Genomic DNA, 22,170 nt, shown 5'->3' with positions numbered 1-22,170 from the left:
TTGAGGTAAGTATCTTGTCTAACTTTGTGTGGGGGAATTACCACTTAGGATTGGTATTGTTTTGTGTTAATTGTGGTACATGAAAGCCGTATACGCAAGGTGATAAGTGGGTACACAGGCTAAATATGATAATTGACCTGTTTAAGCTATGTAGATTCTTTTCATGCCTTTAATTGAGTTGTCATAACATATTATATTCATCATCGTTAATCCATCCCAAGATGCTTCACTTGACATTGTTAATACTTATCTCATCTCTTACTTGTTATTTTTTCTTACATGCTTAGTTGAAGTTATTGTTCTCTCATTGCCTTGTTAAATATTTAATTGTTGAGTTACCTTACTTGAAGTTGTTATTTCTTGGAATATCTTATTGTTGAGTTTTGGTGTTGAAGTTTTAAAAGCCGGAATCACATCGAGGCAAAGTTGTAAATTATCGAAATACCATTCTTTTTGAGCTATTCACTTTCAGTTGCTATTGTTGAGACTCTTGTACACATTGTGGTTGAGCTATGGGTTATTCATTGAGGAGACATTGTTATTGTTGACTTCTCTAGCAAGTCGGTGTATTGGGCACTTGAGGTGCGATTTGTGATATGTTGTGATATATATACTCATGCGGTGGTATAAGCATATGGATTGATACGCATGCTGTGAGATAAGGTGGGCTTGATATGCATGTTGCTAGTAGAGAAACTACTTGAAGTCATGCGGTGTAATAAGGCGGGCTAAAATACGGGTAGCTATCAGAAAAAATCATTTTTAAAACTAAATGCAAGGCTCCCGCGGTGATATAAGGAAAGATTGTGATTGTGAAACGAGATATGAGGCGGTACCTCGGACATGATTCTTGTTGCTATCTTTCATTTACATCACTTGTGTTTTGTTTGCATCGTTTCCTTGGTGTTCTTATTATGTGTTTCCTCCCTTGATGCCTTTATTGCCTTAACTTTCGGTGTAGCTTATCTTGTTGTAATTCTTCATTATTTCATTCCTTGTTTCCATTATTATATTGTACCATGCATGTTCAGCTTCTTTATTTATTCAAGTAGGTGTATTGACCTGACTTCGTCATTACTCTACCGAGGTTAGACTTGATACTTATTAGGTACCGTTGTGGTGTACTCATACTATGCTTCTGCACATCTTTTTGTGTAGATCCAGGTCCTTTATACTAGCCTAGGTATCCGTGAGTTGAGCTTGGATCGGAGACTTCAAGGTATACTTGCCGCCGTTCGCAGGCTTCGGAGTCACCCTCTATCTAAGTTTCTATTGCATACTCCTATTATAGATATTGATGTATTAGGGATGTTTCAGTATACTCGTGTAGAGCTTATGACTCGGTCTCGCCAGATTTTGAGTGTTATTTTCAGTTGTAGTGTGGAGTCCTTTTTATGATAGATGTGGTTTAATTGACTGTTTTATTATTATTTTCGTTAATTCTTCATGTATGTTAGGGTTACCTAATCTTAGAGATTATGTGTCATCACGACATCCTACGTTGGGAGATTGGGATCGTGATAGAGATACTGGCGCAAAAGATGCAGTATCAAAATTTGGCAAATTTGAAGCAACAACTTGCTTCTCCTACCTTCAGTTTTTTTGTTTTTTTATTCTCCGTCTCTTCTCTTTATATTTCTACTCTCTCTATTTTCTTTCCTTCATTTCTTTGTTGTTTTTTCAGTTGGACATTCCTTCTTATACTTTTCTTTATTGCGGCATTACATTTAATTTTTCTTGTAAGTTATGATTCTAAATTGAAGGTTGACACAAAATAGAATCAATTTCTTTTCCCTTAAGCCTTCAATAAGGATGCACAATAGAGATTGGCAAAAAGACACAATTGAACGGTAGTTTCAACCAATGTTTTAAAAGGCAGGGGCGTGAGGCGAGGCGTTTTACCTTTGATGAGGCGAGGCGTAAGCCCTGAGACATGGGGCGTAAGTCCCACGAATCTTTAAATTTTACTAATTTAAAGAATTTTAAGATAATATAAAATAAAAAATAATTATAAAAATTACATTAAAATCACAAAATTATAACAAATAATCTATTTATAAATTATAATTCAACTATGAATAATACGAAAAGTATGACATATATCATCATATGCAAATTAGTTGCAACGTCGTTACAACTCAAACATCAAAAGTAATGTATTCGATACTAAATCTTATATGTATCTCTTAAGGAGTAATAAATCTTGAAAGAATTTCGATATTATAATTTGATATTTCTTTTAAGATACTCCTTTTATTTAATATGTTTTCTATTTGAAAGAGAACTTATATAAAAATATAATTCACAATTTAAATATAGTTCTCTAGCATCATTTATATTTAAGTTTCAACAAGTTAATAAAGTGACACATAATTCACCATACCATACCATGATAACTAATTATTTGTAAATAGTTAATAGCTAATACTGATCTATTAAATTAAAAAGTATTGTATCTCATAAACGCGAAAAAATAATATTTAGAAAAATAATTATAAAAAACAATTATGGACTATTATATAATAAAGACATAACAAAAGTTAATAAATAAATACTTTTTAAATGAAAGATTTATTTAAAATTTACTATCATAGCAGTCTTAGTGGATAACGTATAATAATTTTTATTTTAATTATGACATAAAATACTTTCAACTTAATGCTTTATGATTTAGAAAAAAGTAATTTTGAAGTCAACAATTTATTAAGAAAATTTGAGGATTTATAAGATTAGTTACACACAATTGCATAAAGTTCTATTAGGCGAGCCCAGTACGCTGGGCGTTGGGCGTGTCCGGGGCGTAAGGCCCGACGGCCGAGGCGTAAGGCTCACAGAACTAAGCCTCACACATAAGCACAGGGGCGTTTTACGAGTGCTCCGCCCTTGAGCGAGCCCCAGGCGAGTCCCAATTCTGCCTTTTAAAACAGAGGTTTCAACAATACTTCTAGGTATTCTTCTTTCCTTATTTTTAATATTCTATTCTTTACCTGTTTTTAGTCTTTTGGTTGTTCAAATGCAGTTTTTTTTTGTTTCATTTCTGTTCACGATTGTGATTACTAGTGATAGCATTGCCAGAAAAAAAAGAAAAAAAAAAAGAAAAAAAAAGACAGAGATGATAGCATTGCTGCTGCTAAAATAATGGACTAGATAATTTATTTTGCTTTAGGTATTTTGGAGTTTTGAGATTGCCAAAAGAAATGTCGGAGGAATTCATCTCGATTTACGATTGTTTAGAGTGTTGGAATCAATTAATCCTTTTTTTCCCTCTTGTGTTATGCCTGGATTTTGCTTTGTTCTTTTCTTTTTCTTTTTGGGTATCATTTACTTTGCACGCACTTTATAATTCGCTTTCCGAATGTGCAGACTAGAGCTTCGATTTGCATACCTTATTTCTGAATATTATTTTCTTAATTCAATTTTTTATAATAGTTTTTAGTCTATAATTATTTGTTTGAGCGTAGTAGTTGCTTTTAATTCTTATTGTTACAAGTTTCACGAAAGAAGAAATATGAGTTTGTGTGTCGTCCCACTTTAATTTCTTCTTAGATCTTTGGCCACTATTTTTCTCTTCTCTTTGATCTGTTTCTCATTTTCTGATTATGAATAGTAAATATAATCACCAATGAGTATTTATTATTACAAAATGAACATCAACTTATCTTCTCTAATTAAGAGGATTGTTCCTTGAGAAATTTGTCATTATAAGAGTACAAAATATATGCGGTACTTTTATTTGAATTTATACTTTATTATTAGATTTAAAATTCTTCTTCTATGTATGTCTTATATTATATATTTGTTATTTATTTTTTTCAACTTAAATTCTCTTCATTCAATATCAACAATATTTTCTAAAAGACGTTTAACTAATAGTACTATATAAAACAGGAAGACAAAATTAAAAAGGAAGTCTTCCAAGATGATAAATATGATAAAGAAAAATGAATAAAGTAGATCTATTAAGGACAAAAGAGTAAACAAATTAGAAAAAGGGCGGAGAAAAGAGAAATTATTCCGACTCTCCCATGCCAAAAGATGAAGTCTAACAATAAGAAAAGAATACCTCAAACTTCTGTGGGAAATTTTTTCAAAAGGGAACTGGAAATTTGAAAAGAAAAATCGGTGCTGACCTTTCCAAAAATTCTAAAGGAGGACCAGGAATATTGGAAATTAATATTAAGAAGGAATTAATTTAAATAGCCGTCTACCCTATGACTTAAATTAAAAATAGTCAGTGAATATATAATATATGCATAATTTATATATTACATGTGCATAATTGTATATAATCAATATATAATCTATATATATGACTAAAATAAATAAATAATTAATATGGCCGGCTATTTGCATAAAGATTTCACTAATTAATTGTAAACAAGAAAAAGGTGAAATGTGAGTCAGATTAAAGAGAGAATATACATAGTGTCTGCTACCATTTCCTTGTAACAAATTATGAACTTTCTGTATCCCCATTTACCAATTCCTAAAAATTTGAGCCTCAAACTTTACTCCTACACTTCATGTTTCCTCATTAGGAGTTCTTCTCAAGCTTTAATTTATAATTTTACAAGAAAACCCTGTAGAGTAAATTAGAAAAGGTTTATAAACAAAGTAATGGAAATTAGTTAAGGAATACTATGTACTTTGAAAGAAAACAGAAAGCATCTCAAGAAATTAAAGTTCTCTTTCATAATTATTCTTTTGTGTGTATATAACCTACAAGCTTCATCCTTTCTATCAACAAGAACAAAGAACAAAAGATAAAAGGAAAGATTACATATTAGCAAAAAAGAAAGAAAAGAAACACAAAAAATGGATTCAAAGGGAGCTGCAACTGCTACAGAATAACACTTTGACACTCTTCACCTTAATCTTCCAGGTGCTGATCTTTAAGTCATTCCTGTCATTAGTATGATTATATAATATAATAATGAAGCGATACTGAGTGAGGGCTCATATAGCCGACTCCAACTTACTTGGAGTTGATGCATAGTAATTGTTGTCGTCGTTGATTATCCATTTTCCTCCTCCTCCCACCAACACGATGTATGCAATACAGTTGTCTTTTTCTAGACGGAAAGTAATTTATAAATGATTCAAATTTAAAGGCAGTGGGCGCACCTCTATATAATATAATAATGAAGCGATACTGAGTGAAAGGCTCATATAGCCAACTCCAACTTGCTTGGAATTGAGGCATAATAGTTGTTGACATCGTTGATTATCCATATCCCTCCTCCATCCACCAACACGATGTATGCAATACATTTGTCTTTTTTCTACAACAACAACAACAACCCAGTAAAATTCCACTAATGAAGTCTGTGGAGGGTAGTGTGTACGCAGATCTTACCCCTACCCCAAAGGAGTAGAGAGGCTGTTTCCGAAAGACCCTCGGCTCAAGAAAACAAAAAAATAAAAGGACAAAAGGAGACAATATTAGTATCACCACAACAATCATAGGAAAAATAGGAACACCATGAAATGCAGAAGAAAGATGCAAAGCAAAAGCGATAGCTAGTAAATAGGACATGTACTGAAAAGCGAAGTAGTAAAACACAACATTGTCACTAGCTATCTTAGACAAAACCCCTACCTGGCTAGTCCCACAATGGTACGAAGTAAGTCAAAACTCAACTACATCCTAACCTACAACTCTAATACTCGACCTCCACATCTTCCTATCAAGTGTTATGTCCTCGAAAATCTGGAGCCTCGCCATATCCTGTCTGATCACCTCTCCCCAATACTTCTTAGGTCGCCCTCTACCTATTCTCGTGCCCTCCACAACCAGTGGCTCACACCTCCGTACCGAAGTATCCAGACTTCTCCTTTGAACATGTTCGAACTATCTAAGCCTCACTTCCCGCATCTTGTCCTCAATAGGAGCCACGTGCACCTTCTCCCAAATAATATCATTCCTAATCTTATCTATCCTAGTGTGCCCGCAAATCCACCTCAACATCCTCATTTATGCTACCTTCATCTTTTGGATATGTGAGTTCTTAACGGGCCAACACTCAGCCCCAAACAATATGGCCGGTCTAACCACCGCTTTATAGAACTTACCTTTGAGTATTGGTGGCACTCTCTTGTCACACAGGACTCCATATGCTAACCTCCACTTCATCAATCCTACCCCAGTACGGTGTGTGACATCCTTGCCGATCTCCCCTCCCCCCTGGATAACCGAACCAAGATACTTGACGCTGCCTCTACTCGGGATGACCTGTGATTCAAGCCTCACATCTACGCCCACTTCCCCTAGCTCGACGCTGAATTTACACTCCAGGTATTCCGTCTTCGTCCTGCTCAGCTTGAAACCCTTAGACTCAAGAGCCTGTCTCCAAACCTCTAGCCTTTCATTAACACCGGCTCGCAACTCATCAATCAGAACTATGGCATCGGCGAATAGCATGCACCATGGCACCTCCCCTTGAATATGGTGTTTTAACGCGTCGAGCACCAGGGCGAATAAGAACGGACTGAGCGCAGAACCTTAGTGTAACCCCATTACAACTGCAAAATGCTCAGAGTCGCCTCCTACTGTCCTAACCCGAGTCTTAGCCCCATCATACATGTCCTTAATCGCCATAATGTAGGGAACCGACATACCTTTTGCCTCCAGGCATCTCTAGAGAACTTCTCTAGGAACCTTAACATACGCTTTCTCTAGGTCAATAAAGACCATGTGCAGATCCTTCTTCCTTTCTCTGTACAGTTCCACCAACCTCCTAACAATGTGTATAGCTTCTGTAGTTGAACGACCCGGCATGAACCCGAACTGGTTGTCGGATATAGACATTGTCATCCTTACCCTCACTTCAACCACCCTCTCCCACATTTTCATGGTATGACTCAGTAATTTGATACCCCTATAATTATTACAACTCTGGATATCACCTTTGTTCTTATACAATGGGACCACCGTACTCCACCTTCACTCATCTGATATCCTCTTCGCCTTAAAAATAAAATTAAACAACCTAGTCAACCACTATAAACCTGCTCTCCCCACACACTTCCAAAATTCCAACGGAATCTCGTCAACCTCGATACGCCTGCATTATCCAAAGTCACGGTGACTATCGGAATGCTCCAATTTGCCTAGCACAATATCCTGATCCCCTTCTTCATTCAGAATTTTATGAAAGTAAGTCTTTCATCTCATCTTAATCTAGGCATCTTCCATTAATACTCTACCATCTTCGTACTTGATGCATCTCACTTGGTCCAAATCCCGTGCCTTCCTCTCTCTCAACTTGGCCAGCCGGAATAACTTCTTCTCCCCACCTTTTTTCCCCAGTTCCTTGTACATACGACCATAAGCCGCAGTCTTAGCCTCTGTGACCGCCAGCTTAGCCTCCTTCCTAGATGTCTTATACCTCTCCATGCATGCTCGCCTCTCCTCCTCATCTGTGCTCCCCACTAACTTCAGGTACGCCGCCTTCTTAGCTTCCACTTTACCTTGAACTACTTCATTCTACCACCAGTCTCCTTTGTGCCCACCAGAGACGCCCGTCGAGACTCCTAACACCTCTCTCGCAGCCTCCCTAATACAATCTATTGTCGCTGACCACATAGTGCTCGCGTCACTACTACTGCTCCAAGCTCCCATAGCCGATAACCGCCCCTCCAACTCTTAGGCTTTATCCTTAGTTAAGGCTCCCCACCTGATTCTAGATGGAAAGAAATTTTTAAATGATTCAAATTTAAAAGTAGCGGGCGCACCTCCTAATATGTTCACATACTTTTTAAAATTTATTTGTATTTTTTATATAAAAAATATATAGTACGAGTCTTAGTGCACCTACTGCTAAATTACAACATAATGAGAAATTACGGGACTCTTTAAAAATAATATTTTGCTAAACTTCTAGATGAGATTTTCTCACTATGCTTTGCATAACGTTAACATTCTCCAAATGAAATGTTAATAATTAGATGAAAATGCCAAATCTGAGATATCTGAGAAGTCATGTATTGACATTGTTTACCTGAAAAATGGATAGAGTTGAATTTGTACGTAGTTCTAAGGATATGTGATATAGCTTAATACAAATCGTAAGAATAAATAGAAATATCAAGTATGGATTGAAAAGAATGCAAAATAAACAAGGTTGGAAAGAAGATGATTTTTACGACTAAGCAAGATGAATCAATTTATGAAGTTTAAAAGAATAACTCTTGAATATAGAAGAATATGGTGCTTGAATTACAATGTAAGCAAAGAACTTCCCTTTACAGAAATATAGCCATCCTTTTTATAGTGGAGGATCCTACTTTTAGATATAATTAAAAATACATAGTAGGAGACCCATGATAAATCAGCTTTTCCATAATTCCTGCCAGGATTCTCTCCTCTAGTAGGATTGCAATGGCTCTTGTCTATGAGCTCGATATCGACTCGAGTTTTCGGTCTTGACTCGAGCTCTCGATATTGACTCGAGCTCGATTCTGACTCGGATCCTTGTATTGATTCGGGGTCAGTGTTGGTCGGTCTCTGAATCATAAGTTCGATAACTTTACTTTGCATCATAGTTTGACTTGGATTCGAGCTTGATAATAACATCGAGCCTCATAATAACATCAGGCTCAACATTGATCGGTCATTCGGGCTCCTTGGTGACCTAATTTCGGACCTTAACCTGATACTATGAAGACACTTCTCCGATCCAATGTATTACCATTTAAACAAGTTCGTACAAAGTACTAACCGGTTTTTACCATATACAGATAGTCCCCTCCTTTCTCGGGAAGGATGTAGCGATAAATGACATGATTTCACAACGGCTCGATCAGATATAAGCTGACGTTTACACTGAACCCGACCATGACGTACGTGATAGTTATCTGTCGGTTTAGCTTCCCAAGGCATTTAATGCGTGTCAGAAGGTGGTCAGCCACCGCTGATATTGAACCGCCATTTCTTCAATCTATAAATAGCTCTTCCTTTCACCATTTATCACTTTTACGTCTTCAATCTTCCAAATTTTCTAAGTTCCTTTTCGTCTCTTCTGAGTTCATTCGTAGATCAGTGATTTTTTTTTGCAAAATTCTTCTTAAAAACCACAAAATCTTTATCACCTTCTTTAAATCCAAAGATGGTGAAGACATCAAAAATAGTCCCCCAAAAAGAAAAAGCTTCTTCTTACCAATCCACCACCGACAAAACACCGGTGGATCCACGGCCCGAGGAGTACGTTCCGGCGACGTGTGTTCTTACCTCCGATTTCAAACACGATAAAGGTTCGCTAGTTCCCGGCCGATGTAAGCCCGTATCGAGATATATTTATTCGAAAACCGGGGGGGTATATCGAGAAGATAAAAAAAGATTGTAACTGGGGGAGAACAAAGAAGTGATAGTACCATCTCCCGAAGAGGATATTACTACTCATGTGAAAGGGTTTTTAAGTGTGTACACTTACCCTTTAACGTTAGGTCCCCTAGATCATGTTATCATAGATTTTTGTCGTAAATACCTAATAACCCTAGGCCAGATTTATCCTTCTTTTTGGTGGATCGTTATTTTGATCCGATACTTCATGAACATAATCGAGGGGATTCCTTTCACCCTCAATCATCTCATCCGATTGTACCGTCCTCGCCTTTTTCGAGAAGGGTTAATAAAACTTCAGCGTCGAGATACCAAGGCTCTATTCTCAAGCATAAATGAGGACAGGGATCGAGGCTGGATGGGCAGGTTCGTCCGAGTAAAGACTTCAGACCTAATTCCAACTGAAAAAATGCCTTTTCCCGAGGAGTGGAGCATGAAGCGTAAGTGTAATTCTGTTGTTATCTCCTACTATTTTGCCTTTTCATTTCTTTTCTCACCGATATCCCCTTTTTTGTGATGCACCGCTTCCTTGGATGCCCGACGTAGTTCCCGATCTCAAGAACTGGGTACGGGATATGGCTTCGACCTCCACATATGTCAAGCGCTCATGGCGTGACTTGTCAAAGGGCCGATGGGAGGCCAAGAATTATGGTAAGCCTCTTTCTCGTATTGTTTGGTAGTTCTAACGAGATGCTTTCCATCTACTTTTAATAAATTTTTCCGTATGTAGGTGTGGGCAAAGATGCGGTTTTGAGGCCCTTGTCCGTCGAGGAAGAGGCTTCGGCCTCTGTTCCAAAGACGGTGAAGGAAAATAAGAGGAAAAGGGTCTTCGTTACCGAAGATCCAAAACCGAAGAAGAGGGCGGCTCGTAAGCCGAAGAAGAATATCATTCATTTGATAGTAGAATCAGTTATGCGTCTAAGGGATGAAGACAAAGAAGAAGAAAATGACGGGTCCGCATTGGCGGTCCGAAAGAAGAAAAGCACTGATGCCCCAAATGCGGTTAAATCGATGCTGATTCATAAGGCTCCGTTCGGACCGAGGATATATCAGAGGAAGGTTCGAGAAAGGTTCCCGAGTCATTAGAGATCAAGGATGCTTCCTACCAAAGTCAACAAATGGTGGTTACATCGGAAGGGGCTGATCTTGAAGCTCTCCGAACAGAGGAGAACGCCCCAAGTGATTCGCCGGGGGCAATAGTAATCGGAGATTCATCCACTCTCCCTGCCTTTTCCGGAGGGGCTATTTAGGAAGCCCAAGATTTGGGGGCCCTCGAGATGAGTCGGTCTCACGAAGGGGAGGACCCTTTCCGTGATCTGTTTATGGGGGTCTTGGACGCTGCTGGCCCCAGTGATGTGTCGGGCTTTCTCTGTGAAGTGCAGCTAGCTTTGAATCGAGTAAGCTCTTAACTCTCTTTATTTTTTATGTTTTGCTATTCTTTCCTAACTTCTTTTCTTCTTTCTTCGCAGGTCGTGGTGGCTCATCGAGAAGCGTGCTCTCGATCTCGAGCTGAGCTGCATCAGTTCGAGACCGATCTTCAACAGGTCACGGAGGAGAGGAACTCCCTTAAAATCCTCTTAGGGCAAAGGGGAGAGGAAATAAAATATCTCCAAGCTGAGTTGGCCAAGGCTCACCAAGATCAGACTGATCTGTCTAAGCAGGTAATGATACTTTTAAAAGCCTATGGGCTTGATAACTGAACTATGGATAATGTTTCGGTCTCACAGCTGTAGTAGAAAATTGAGATGATCGGGAAACTCTGTGAGGAGGTCGATGTGATACAAGCGGAGTCCTTGAAGTGGAAAGATGGCATGGACTGCTTTGCTGCAGAGAAAGAGGCTGCTCGGGCCCAATTATCATCAGTTGAAAACCAACTTCAAGGTATGAAGGAGAAAAGCTCGATTTAAGTTAGAAGAATAGAGGAGCTCGAGGTTCGGTTGGCTTCTGAACTTGCTAAGGCCGAATATGACATCGAAAAGGCAAAGGCCGATGCGGATGCATTTGTGGCCATTTATCGGCCGATGCGGATGCATTCATGGCCATTTATCGGGCCGATGCGGATGCATTCGTGGCCGTTTATCGGGCCGATACTGAAGCTGCTCAGATACAAGCAAAAGAGGCAGCCGAGATTGCCAACACTCGAGCGCATTGGGTTGCTGAGCTTGCTAAGTGCCGATCTCAAAGGAAGACCTTCGAGGAGATCCATGCTCGAGGTTTTTACCTCACTGAAGAGATAAAAAGGGCTAAAGAGCTCGAAGCCGATGCTGAAGCCTTGGTTTCTGATGATGACGATGATAATGATGATGATGATGGGAGCAAGGGCGGATCCGAGAGCAGGGAGGAGCCCGATGGAGAAGAGACCGCCCCTGGGAAAACCCAAGAAACTTAGTCCCTTAGTTTCTATTTCGGATGTTGTAAATAATCTTGTAAATATATACAAATATCTTTTCTTTTCCAATATTGCCTCTATTTTATTTTTTGTCTTGTGAAGATTTCGTTTTATTCATGCCTTATGAATATTTTCATAAGGCTTTAGGAAATTCGATCGAATTTAGATTTTGTAGCCTTTATATCAGAGTGAGCGTTTTCGAGCTGGAAGTAATGTAGCCCGAAGGATTAGTGGTCGAGTGAGTGATTTCAAACTCGAAGTAATGTAGCCCATAGGCTCAATAGTCGAGTGAGTGATTTTGAATTCGAAGTAATGTAGCCCGTAGGCTTAGTAGTTGAGTGAGTGAGTTTCAACTTGAAGTAATGTAGCCTGTAGGCTTAATGATTGAGCGAGTGATTTCTCGAACTCAAGATAGGAATAGACCGTAGGCTTAGTATTCGAATGAGTGCCTTGCTCGAACTCGAAGTAACGTAGCCTGTAGGCTTAATGATTGAGTGAGTGATTTCTCGAACTCAAGATAAGAGTAGCCCGTAGGCTTATTATTCGAGTGAGTGCTTTGTTCGAACTGGAAGTAATGTAGCCCGTAGGCTTAATAGTCGAGTGAGTGATTTCAAACATGAAGTAATGTAGCCCGTAGGCTTAATGATTGTGTGAGTGATTTCTCGAACTGAAGATAAGAGTAGCATGTAGGCTTAGTATTCGAGTGAGTGCCTTGCTCGAACTCGAAGTAATGTAGCCCGTAGGCTTAATAGTCAAGTGAGTGATTTTGAACTCAAAGTAATGTAGCATATAGGCTTAGTAGTCGAGTGAGTGATTTTGAACTCGAAGTAATGTAGCCCGTAGGCTTAATGATTGAGTGAGTGATTTCTCGAACCCAAGATAAGAGTAGCCCGTAGGCTTAGTATTGTAGTGAGTGCCTTGCTCGAACTCGAAGTAACGTAGCCCGTAGGCTTAATGACTGAGTGAGTGATTTCTCAAACTCAAGATAAGAGTAGCCCGTAGGCTTAGTATTCGAGTGAGTGCCTTGCTCGAACTCGAAGTAATGTAGCCCATAGGCTTAATGATTGAGTGAGTAATTTCTCGAACTCAAGATAAGAGTATCCCATTTCTCAAACTTAAGATAAGAGTAGCCTGTAGGCTTATTATTCGAGTGAGTGCCTTATTCGAACTCGAAGTAATGTAGCCCGTAGGCTTAATAGTCGAGTGAGTGATTTCGAACTCAAAGTAATATAGCCCGTATGCTTAATGATTGTGTGAGTGATTTCTCGAACTCAAGATAAGAGTAGCCCGTAGGCTTAGTATTCGAGTGAGTGCCTTGCTCGAACTCGAAGTAATGTAGCCCGTAGGCTTAATAGTCTAGTGAGTGATTTCGAACACGAAGTAATGTAGCCCGTAGGCTTAGTAGTCGAGTGAGTGATTTCGAACTCGAAGTAATGTAGCCCGTAGGCTTAATGATTGAGTGAGTGATTTCTCGAACTCAAGATAAGAGTTGCCCGTAGGCTTAGTATTCGAGTGAGTGCCTTGCTCGAACTCGAAGTAACGTAGCATGTAGGCTTAATAACTGAGTGAGTGATTTCTCGAACTTAAGATAAGAGTAGCCCGTAGGCTTATACATTCAAGTGAGTGCCTTGCTCGAACTCGAAGTAATGTAGCCTGTAGGCTTAATGATTGAGTGAGTGATTTCCCGAACTTAAGATAAGAGTAGCCCATTTATCGAACTCAAGATAAGAGTAGCCCGTAGTATTAGTATTCGAGTGAGTGCCTTGCTCGAACTCGAAGTAATGTTGCCCGTAGGCTTAATTATTGAGTGAGTGATTTCTCGAACTCAAGATAAGAGTAGCCCGTAGGCTTAGTATTCGAGTGAGTGTCTCGCTCGAACTCGAAGTAACGTAGCTCGTAGGCTTAATGATTGAGTGAGTGATTTCTCGAACTCAAGATAAGAGTAGCTCGTAGGCTTTAGTATTCGAGTGAGTGCCTTGCTCGAACTCGAAGTAATATAGCCCATAGGCTTAATAGTCAAGTGGTTGTCCCCAATTTGTGGGGTAATAGTCGGTCGTTGAACCTATTTGCGTAGTAGATCATGAAATAGAGGATGGTTTGTAAGACATGAGATATGGGCAAAGAAGTTTCTTTTCATGTCGTTATACATGTGATTATGTTTTGTACGAGGGATCGAGTAACCTAGACGAGCATGGTTCGTTTTGACCATTTGGATCTTACAATTTTCCTATCGGAACCCTATTGTTGTGAAGTAACTTTCTTGTACGAACACTTGAAATATTTCCGGGTAATGGCCCGCCAGTATTCGAGGTTGATTGTAAAGAAGCCTTGGATACTGTTGGATTGCTCTAAGTTAGCACGATCAATTGTTGCCTCATTAAAAACCTTGCCGAAAAACCTATTTGGGATAAAATCGGTCTAAGAAAAAAAGAGTACAACGCGTGCTTTCAGACCTAGAGCTTTGTATTGAAAGATCCATCCTAGCTCCTGATCTGACTCCTGCAGGGGTTAGTTTCGAAATATAAACGAATATGGGGGGGTCGTACCTTAGCAGTAGTATCGTTTTAGGTGCGACACATTCCAATTGCTTGATAGTTGTTTGTCGTTTATAATATCGAGCTTGTATGATCCTTTTCCGACATTTTCGAGAACTTGATACGGTCTTTCCCAGTTCGGTCCTAGTTTTCCTTCGTTTGGATTTCGGGTATTGAGGGTGACTTTCCTTAGCACTAAGTCCCCGAGTTTAAAATGGCGAAGCTTGGTTCTTTGATTGTAGTATCTTTCGATTTGCTGCTTTTGGGCGGCCAATTGGACGAGAGCAGCTTCTCGTTTTTCATCCGATAATTCGAGGCTAGTGTTCATAGCCTCATTATTTGACTCTTCCATTGTATATCGAAATCTGGCACTGGGTTCCCCGACTTCGACTAGAATTAAGGCTTCGGCGCCATATACTAAGGAGAACGGGGTTGCCCCCGTACTACATTTTGATATTGTTCGATATGCCCAAAGAACTTCGGGTAGGATTTCTCTCTATTTTCCCTTAGCGTCGTTCAACCTTTTCTTCAGGTTTTGAATGATAGTTTTGTTCGTTGATTCGGCCTATCCGTTCCCACTGGGGTGATACGGTGTTGATAATATCCTTTTTATTTTGTGATCTTCGAGGAATTTTGTCACTTTGCTGGCAACAAACAGTTTCCCATTGTCTCACACTATTTTGGCGGGTATCCCGAATCGACATACGATATGATCCCAGATAAAGTCTATAACCTCTTTTTCTCTTACTTTCACGAATTCCTGTGCTTCAACCCATTTAGAGAAATAGTCAGTCATAAATTAAATGAATTTAGCTTTACCTAGGGCCGATGGCAGAGGACCGACGATATTCATTCCCCATTTCATGAATGGCCATGGGGATAGGACTGAGTGAAAATGCTCTTCGCACTGATGGATCATTGGTGCAAACCTCTGACATTTGTCACATTTTCGAATAAACTCCTTCGCATCTTTGTCCATATCAATCCAATAGTACCCTGCCCTGATTATTTTTCAGACTAATGAATCGGTACCAGAGTGATTTCCACAAGTGCCCTCGTGCACCTCACGTAGGTTGTAGTCGGTGTCTCCTACACCTAAGCATACTGCCAATGGTCTATCGAATGTCCTTCGGTATAATGTTCCATCTGCAGTCAATGTGAATCGAGCAGCTTTGGTTCGTAGGGCCCTCAAATATTTAGGGTCTGATGGGAGCTTTCCATTCTTTAAGTATTCAATATACTTATTCCTCCAATCCTAGGTTAAGCTTGTAGAATTTATCTCGGCATGACCTTCTTTGATCACGGATCTCGAGAGTTGAACGGCAATCCCCGAGATTATCTCGCCTTCCTCAACCAATGATCCCAAATTTGCAAGTGCATCGGCCTCACTGTTATGTTCTCGTGGAACATGCTGTAAAGTCCATTCTCTGAAATGGTGCAAAGTGACCTGCAGTTTGTCCAAATATCTTTGCATTCTATCTTCTCGAACTTCGAAGGTTTTGTTTACTTGATTTACCACTAGTAAAGTGTCACATTTGGCTTCAATGACTTTCGCTCCCAAGCTTTTAGCTAGTTCGAGACCTGTAATCATGGCCTCATACTCGGCCTTGTTGTTAGTCAACCTAGTAGTTCTGATAGATTGCCTAATGGTGTTACCCGTGGGCGGCTTTAAAACGATTCCTAGCCCGGACCCTTTTACGTTTGAAGCTCCGTCCGTAAAAAGGGTCCATGATGATGTACCCGATTTCAATAAGAGTTCCTTTTCAACTTCGGGTACGAGGGTCGACGTGAAATCGGCCACGAAGTCCGCTAAAATTTGAGACTTGATGGTCGTACGGGGTTGATATTCGGTATCGTACCTACTGAGTTCGATGTCCCATTTGGCCAATCGGCTTGATAGTTCGGGCTTGTGAAAAATATTACGAAGTGGGTAAGTGGTCAGTACGCATATGGGGTGACATTGAAAGTACGGTCTTAACTTTCTAGAGGCACTTATCAGTGCAAGTGCTAATTTTTCTAAGTGTGGATATCTAGTCTCTGCTTCTCCTAAGGTTCGACTTACATAATAAACGGAAAATTGTGTACCTTGCTCTTATCGAACTAGGACGCCACTTACCATGATTTCCGATACTGCCAAGTACAAGCAAAGTTTTTTGTCTATTTTTGGAGTATGAAGTAGTGGTGGGCTCGATAGATATTGCTTTAACTCCTTTAACGCATGTTGGCATTCCAGGGTCCAAGCGAAATCGTTCTTCTTTTTGAGTAGAGAGAAAAATTTGTGACTCCGATCTGACGACCTTGAAATGAATCGGCCTAAGGCAGCAATCCGCTCCGTTAGCCTCTGCACGGCTTTTACACTGTCCACGATGGCGATGTCTTGTATGGCCTTGATTTTATCGAGGTTAATCTCGATCCCTCGATTTGATACCATGAAGCCGAGGAACTTGCCCGAACCAACCCCGAAAGCACATTTCTCGGGGTTAAGCTTCATGTTGTATTTCCTTAAAATCTCGAATGTTTCCTGCAAATGAGTCAAATGGTCCTCTGCGCGTAGGGACTTAACTAGCATGTCATCAATATAAACTTCCATTGATTTACCTATTTGTTCCTCGAACATTTTATTTACTAGGCGTTGGTAAGTAGATCTTGCATTTTTAAGCCCGAAGGGCATCACATTATAACAATATGTTCCATACTTGGTGACAAATGAAGTCTTTTCCTGGTCTTCCGGGTTCATTTGGATTTGATTATACTCGGAATAGGCATCGAGAAAAGTAAGGACCTCGTGGCCGACCATGGCATCGATCATGCGATCGATGTTAGGCAGTGGAAAAGAATCTTTGGGGCATGCCTTGTTTAAATCCTTATAATTTACACACATTTTAAGTTTGTTCCCTTTTTTAGGGACTACAACTACATTGGCTAGCCATTCGGGATATTTTACCTCCTAAATGGACCCTATTTTGAGAAATTTAGTTACCTCGTCCTTTATGAATGTATGTTTTACCTCGGACTGGGGTCTTCTCTTTTGCTTCATCGGTTTGAACTTAGGGTCCAGGCTTAGCCGATGCGTTGTTATATCTGGTGGGATCCCTATTATATCTAAATGGGACCAAGAAAAACAGTCTATATTATCGATAAGAAATTAAATAAGCATTTTCCTGAGTTCGGGGGTTAATCCCATTCCTAGGTATACCTTTCGTTCGGGTAAATGCTCAATTAGTACGACTTGCTCCAATTCTTCAATCGTTGATTGGGTAGCATCGGAATCATCGGGAACCACGAAGGATCGAGGAATCCTTTGATCATCATCTACCTCCATCTTCTGATTTTCTGGTTGGGTTGAAGCTGACATATGTGATTGCTCTTTGGCATCTTGTTCCCCTTTTGAGTTCGATCCCTTAGTTGATGAGGGTGAGGATATCGGAATTGCTTCTTCGACGGCAAACATTTTTCTCACGGCCGGTTGTTCTCCGTACACTGTTTTGACTCCCCCCGATGTTGGGAATTTAAGAACCTGGTGTAGGGTCGAAGGTACAGCTCTCATGTTGTGGATCCATGGCCTTCCAAAAAGGGCGTTGTACCTCATCTCACCTTCGATTACGTGGAACTTCATTTCCTGGATGGTCTAGCCACGTTTATCGGCAGAATTGTCTCGCCTTTAGTGGTTTCACATGCCATATTGAATCTGTTTAAAACCAGGGTTGCGGGTATGACCTAGTCCTATAGACCGAGTTGTTCTACAACCTTCGATTTAATGATATTGGCCGAGCTACTTGGATCAATTAACACACACTTAACTTTAGTTTTATTCATAAGTACGGATATTACCAATGCATCGTTATGAGGTTGTATGACTCCTTCTGCATCATCATCATTGAAGGACAAAGTTCCTATGGGTGCGTAATCCTGAGTTCGAGATCACTTTTCTCTCATAATCGATGTCTCAGTGCGTTTAAGCATCGGCCCTTGAGGGGTATCGACGTCGCCGATGATCAAGTGGATGATGTGCTATGGTTCTTCTTGTTCATTTTTCTTGCCGAAATCCCTATTTTTGAAATGGTTCTTTGCCCTGTCGCTTAAAAATTCTCGAATGTGCCCTTTATTGAATAACCCGGTTACCTCCTCTCTTAGTTGCCTGCAATCTTCTGTTCTGTGGCCATGGGTGCCATGATATTCACACATTTGATTAGGATTCCTTTGGGCAGGATCGGTCTGCATGGGTCGAGGCCATTTAGTGTCTTTGATGCGTCCGATAGCCGACACGATGGCGGATGCATCAATGCTGAATTTATACTCCGATAGCCAAGGCGCTTCCTTAGATCATGTAGGCATGTCGAACCCACTTCTGTTCATCAGCCCCCGAGACCCTTGACCTTGATCACTTCTTTTGTTGCTTTGTTCGAGGTTACGTCTCGTTTCATTGATTCTGTGGTTTCCGTTATACGGTCGGTATCGATCCCTGATCGGACCTTATTCTCGATTGATATCCCTTCGAGCAGCGGGTTCAGACCCCAACTGATCATCTTCGACTCTAATTTTTGATTGGTACTAATTGTGCATGTCGGCCCAAGTGATAGCTGGGTACTCGATCAAGTTATGCTTCAACCGCCGTGAAGCCGTCGAACTTTGTTCGTTCAAACCTTGAGTGAAAACCTGAACAGCCCAATCGTCTGTGACTGGAGGTATATCCATTCGTTCCATTTGAAAATGAGACACGAACTCCCTTAGCATCTCGTTATCCCTTTGTCTTACTTTAAACAGGTTCGACTTCCTGGTCTCGACTTTTATGGCCCCGGCATGTGCTTTTACGAAGGAATCCGCAAGCATAGCAAAAGAATCGATAGAATTAGATGGCAAATTATGATACCATATTATTTCTCCCTTTGAAAGGGTTTCACCGAATTACTTCAGTAATACGGATTCGATCTCATCATCCTCTAAATCGTTCCCTTTGATGGCACATGTGTATGAGGTGACATGTTCGTTGGGGTCGGTAGTTCCGTTATATTTAGGAATCTCGGGCATGCGGAACTTCTTTGGGATCGGTTTAGGAGCCGCGCTTGGGGGGAAAGACTTTTGTATGAATTTTTTGGAATCTAAGCCCTTCAATATTGGTGGTTCCCCCGGGATCTGATCAACCCTGGAGTTGTATGTTTCCACTTTTTGCCGTTTGCTTCGATCCTACTTTCTCCCGATTCTATTCGCTTGGTCATTTCTTCGAAAATCTTAGCAATTTCGGAATTAGTTCCCGACTCCTGCTCATTTGATTTCACTATAGCTGGTTCCATTGTATGGGCGATTTCTCGGGGTTGACTGGGCTCCGGTCTACTCGGTATCTGGGTTTGACTTTGCAACTGAGCTATTGCTGCTTGTTGAGCTTGCAACATTTCGAAAATCATACGCAAGCTGACGTCGTTTACCTTGACGTTATGGGTATCTCGAGCTGCAGACCGAGTGCCACCATGAATGCTATTTTCGGGTTCAGAATGTAGGTTCGCCTCAATGGCCACATGCGAATTGATGTCTATCGGCACTTCGATTCGAGCTCCAACGGCGTTGACAAGTGGTCTTTCGGTACTGGGTGTCAAGTTGTTGTTCTTATCTTGAAGACCAGCTTCGTTGTCTTTAGGTAAGGCCATTTGATTGATAGTTGGTCGTTGCTAATCCGAAATCCAAGATACTAAGGGCAAAATGGTGTGTTTTTGCAGATTTGTATCAAATAACTACTGTTATCCTTAGCCCCACGGTGGGCGCCAAACTGTTTACACGAAAAACGGATAGAGTTGAATTTTTACGTAGTTATAAGGATATATGATATAGCTTAATACAAATCGTAAGGATAAATAAAAATATCAAATATGGATTGCAAAGAATGCAAAATAAACAAGGTTGGAAAGAAGATGATTTTTAGGACTAAGCAAGATGAATCAATTTATGAAGCTTAAAAGAATAACTCTTGAATATAGGAGAATATGATGCTTGAATTACAATATAAGCAAAGAACTACCCTTCACAGAAATGTAGCCATCCTATTTATAATGGAGGATCCTACTTTTAGATATAATTAAAAATCCATAGTGGGAGACCCATGATAAATCAGTTTTTCCATAATTCTTGCCAGGATTCTCTCCTCTAATGGGATTGCAACGGCTCTTGTCTATGAGCTCGATATCGACTCGAGTTTTCGGTCTTGACTCGAGCTCGATTCTGACTTGAATCCCTGTATTGATTCAGGGTCAGTGTTGGTCAGTCTCTGAATCATAAGTTCGATAACTTTACTTTGCATCATAGTTTGACTTGGATTCGAGCTTGATAATAGCATCAAGCCTGATAATAACATCGAGCTCGACATTGATCGGTCCTTCGGGCTCGAAACTTGGTGACCTGATTTTAGACCTTAACCTGATACTATGAAGACGGTTCTCCGATCCAATGTATTACCATTTAAACCTGTTCGTACGAAGTACTAACCGATTTTTACCGTATACAAACATCACATCAGATTGTTGTTATTTTCTTCATAATTTTCATAGGTAGCCTAAAAGATTATCTTCTGGAAAATATTGATTTCATATATGATAACATACTTATAAAGATTGAAGTTCCACAGGTTTCAAGAAGGAACAGCTGAAGAGTTCAACTTACAAGAACAGGAATTCTGAAGATTAGGGACAAAGTCCGATTGGGCAGAACAAATGGCAGAGGTTTCACAAGGACTTTCCTGCTGTAGAAAATTGTGACAAAAGCAATATCAGTGCAAAGTTTGAAAACGGCGTTCTTCATGTTAAACAGCCAAAACTAATAACTTCAGCAGCAGTGAAAAGGGACAAGGAATTGCCAGCCGCAGAAGCTGAGAGTACCCCTGCTAAAAGACACAAGACATCTTTAAGAGATGAATTTACTAAGCAAGATAATGCTGATAATACCCCTGCTAAAGAGCCAGCAAAAGAAGAACGAAACTACACTAGTACTAAAACCAATGAGCAAACAGAAATTAAAAATCTTCCAGAAAAATCTTCAACAGATAAAAGTAGTTCAAGTAGTTCTTACAGTGAATCGACTGATGATGTGACGGATGATGAAACGACTAGAAATTCTAGTTGTTTGGCTGCAAACCTGAAGGAGCCAAGGAGAATGATGAAAATGACACTAGTGGCTCTGTTGGTTCTTGGTATCAGCTTCTATATATGTTGTCAACATGATGAAGTCTGCGAACGAAGCTGAAGATATGAAACTAGACTTTCTGTAGCCTAAATTTGGTTGGTATATTTGCATTTCCTCCCTCCCAGCTATGACATTCAATTTCTAAACTGTAATCACTCAATTTATATGAATCTAAAAACATCATTTGAATAAATCATAAGTGCTAATGAGGTAAAATGGTCTGTATCTCATTCGTGCTCACTAAAGAGGAGAGCAAATGACCAAATCCAAGTCCTAAGTGTTCATTTTTTTAACTCGGCAAATAGAGCAGAAAAGGTTGTTATAAGGGGAAATGGGATCAGGAATCAGAATATTTGCATCTGAGGCCTGTAACCATCAAGCAGCAATCATTATATGCAAGCACATTATGCAATGATCTGTCTCCAGTGCAAGTATAGCAAGAATAACCTGAAAAGTTAAATCTGATCTATCATCGCATGTGAAGATTGTCGTACATGATACAGCTAATGCATATCACCACATGAGAGAGAGAGAGTGTAAAACATTAGACTAGACCAATACTAGGAACAGGACGAATGTCCATGCCCAAAGTCATGTTTTGTTCACCTATTCCTAAAGAAGACAGCACTCGCAACTAAACAGATCAAAAGGAATAACTAGGTGCATAAACAAAGACTTAAACTGTTAATATCATATTAATAGCCTCTTAACATCCCAAACAGAACGGTTATCAGAGAATA

General features: G+C 39.9%; 1 long non-coding RNA gene across 1 annotated transcript; it reads left to right on the top strand.

The window, feature by feature from the left end:
* The first annotated feature begins 4,844 nt into the window (after window positions 1-4,844).
* On the top strand, window positions 4,845-21,623 carry LOC104118527 (uncharacterized). Its single transcript, XR_011412702.1, has 2 exons — window positions 4,845-4,882; window positions 20,877-21,623. It is a non-coding gene; the product is annotated as an uncharacterized lncRNA (long non-coding RNA).
* Window positions 21,624-22,170: the final 547 nt, after the last annotated feature.

Source organism: Nicotiana tomentosiformis, chromosome 12 (assembly GCF_000390325.3).
Source record: "Nicotiana tomentosiformis chromosome 12, ASM39032v3, whole genome shotgun sequence".
NCBI lineage: Eukaryota > Viridiplantae > Streptophyta > Magnoliopsida > Solanales > Solanaceae > Nicotiana > Nicotiana tomentosiformis.
The sequence above is the reverse complement of the archived record's forward strand: the minus strand, read 5'-3'. Positions and strand labels throughout refer to the sequence as shown.